We start from the raw sequence: 2,778 nt of genomic DNA, 5'->3' as shown, positions 1-2,778 counted from the left end.
TTCACAGACTTTTGTCTTTTGTTCATTTTTTAAGGAAAATATGTTAGACTGTTTCCTACTGTGAGACAAAGACTTAACAAGCATGAGTTTACATCTACAGTATGTGAAGATGTAAACCGTTTTAATGTCTGTCATTATCTGGGGAAAAATTACTTTTCAATATTAATTCTGCAGTTTGGAGTTTCAAATTTCATTGTTCCATCATTTTACATCTAAGCAGTATTTGAAAATTTCAAGAAATACATTTTTTTGTTTGTTTTGGGTTGTTTTTTTAAATCAGAGTTACTATTTAAGCCTTAGCTAGTTTTTTGTTTTTTTTGAATCAATCTTAGGATAGAGAGCTTTAGATATTGTTGCAGAGAGAATAAAATATTCTAACTTGATCAATGTTTTGGATTTTAAACCTTTTTATATCGACAGATTTTTAAAACAGATCGATTTTTGTCTTTATATGTAATGATTCAGTACCACCAGTGTCTTCAAAAACAGGTGCTGGTCTTACCAGCCTTGACCAGATGAAATTGAACTTGTTTAATAAATGAAAACTAGATCTGGTTTTGTAGATAATTGAAGGAACAAAAACGCATCAATTTGAAGTAATATCAAATATGACTATATAGAGAACAAGGATAACAATCAAGGATTTATCTAAAAAAATAATGACAATGACTGATGTATTGGGATGTCCTTAGTTTATACTTTCTGCTCATAATTTCTGAGTTTCCAATTTGAAAACTGAACTTTAATTTCCACCTTCAAATGTAAAAGGTGTTTTCCCAACTCAGAACTCAAAATCTAATAAGGAGTGAATTTCTGATGGTTTTAAATCAATTGTCTTGTTTTTGTCAACATTTTCCTTTAATATCTAAATGCTTGAAATTGGAAAAAGAAACCTTGTGTTGCTACTTATAGCTAACCTGGTCACTTGGTCTAGTAAATTCTAGCAAGTCCAGGGCTTCCTTGTGAACCACCGTCTATCTGCCATAAGTTCAGTGTTACCACGTTACCAATTGGCATGTTTGAAAGAAAGTTTCATTATAATGTCCTCCAACTTGTCTGCTATGTGTCTTGGCTTTTATTGCACTATTTGTTCACTGATGTTCTTCAACACACCTATGAGGGTTTCACAAACATCTGGATTTATACTGAAATTAAATTACACCTGTGTGAACTCTGTTTACTAAAAAGAGGGGACATGTGAGGGTGCAAATGCACACCACACCTTTTCAATTGTCATTCAAAAAAATTGTTGAAGAAATAACATTTCCTTAAACTTCTCAATTATGCACTACTTTGTGTTAGTGTGTCACAGTAAAACAGAATGAAGTTAGAGGTTGTAACGCGACAACTTGAAATTCAAGAGTGTGAATACTTTTGGAAGCCACTGCATGGGAACATAAATTTTGTATTTTACAACTTGACTTTTACAAACTGAGTTATGTGTCTGAGTTATAAGTGCTTCTTATACCCCAGCTCAAGGTCTAATCTTTTGTGTGGAGATGACTTTGACCTTCCCTGTCAAACCTGCGGCTCTTTAAATGTTCAAATACATAGATAATGGCAGATGGGTGGCAGTTAGCAGAGACTCATAGTGAGAGAATCAACAGAAAGTTATCTCAGTGTCCTTTGGTGTGACTCTTACTTTTTGTTTTTAGATGGAGCCATCTGTTATTTTATGCATACTTTTGCATGAACAATTAGAAACTGCACTCAAGGTCTGCTCTGCTGGTGTATTTTGACCGCAGTGGGATAGTGACTGGCAAGAGAGTGAGAGATGGCTCATCTTACAGCAGGGGGGACAAACTCCAGTCCTCAAGGGCCGGTGTCCTGCAACTTTTAGATGTGCGTCTGCTGCACCACACCTGAATAGAATAATTAGGTCATTAGCAAGGCTCTGGAGAACTGATCTACACAAGGAGGAGGTAATTAAGCCACTTCATTCCAGTGTTTTGTACTTGTGGCATATCTAAAAACTGCAGGACACCGGCCCGTGAGGACTGGAGTTTGACACCTGTCTCTTACAGTAACCGAAGGGAAGAAGCGGTGTGACATCTTTGACAAGCATCTTAAAAGTCCAAGAAGTTTTCCTGGATTTTGAGGATTAGTTTGTCTGCTATTACTAAACCTCCTGCAGTCTGACCTCAATGAGGAAATTAAGCACTGGGATAATATGTTAAATCTAATAGACAGATACTAACTTTTTCTTAATTTAGAAATTAGCAACAATAGCTTATTTTTCTTTTATTTCCACCTTTAATTTCTTGGTTCTGCATCAAGAATTCAAATTTGTTGCTATTTGTAAACAAGCAGCCAAAGCCCCTGAACCACACTTCACATAGTCAGAGTGGAGCTATTAATGGCTGTATATACAAGCAGGATAGTGTGTCATGTAGATTCAGTTTCTGCCTGCTTGGAGCTGAACGCATGCGAGTATGGCTCAGGTGAGATTGTCTGGATGCCGTCTGCTCTCCAGTGAGTCTGGATGCACGAGTGCTTATTGAAGTGCTCCTGAGCAGATCGGTCAGTTGTCCGTGTGTGGCGTAAAAATGTCGGCTTCCTGGTGGATAGGTGAGGTGAGGAAGGCACCCACCGGCCTCTCCTGGAGACCTCTGGGAAAGTGACGCATCGAGGTCAGGGTTGGAGAGGTATGAGCACAAGCTGGAGGGCCAGGCATGAGGTTGAAATTCAAGGATAAGGTTTCCCGAACCTCTGCAGTGAAATGCATGGCAATGAGCTCTGGACTAATTATAGAAGAGTGTTTTGTTGTTTTTTTTCTGG

This window comes from Xiphophorus hellerii, chromosome 3 (genome assembly GCF_003331165.1).
Source record: "Xiphophorus hellerii strain 12219 chromosome 3, Xiphophorus_hellerii-4.1, whole genome shotgun sequence".
NCBI lineage: Eukaryota > Metazoa > Chordata > Actinopteri > Cyprinodontiformes > Poeciliidae > Xiphophorus > Xiphophorus hellerii.
The sequence above is the reverse complement of the archived record's forward strand: the minus strand, read 5'-3'. Positions refer to the sequence as shown.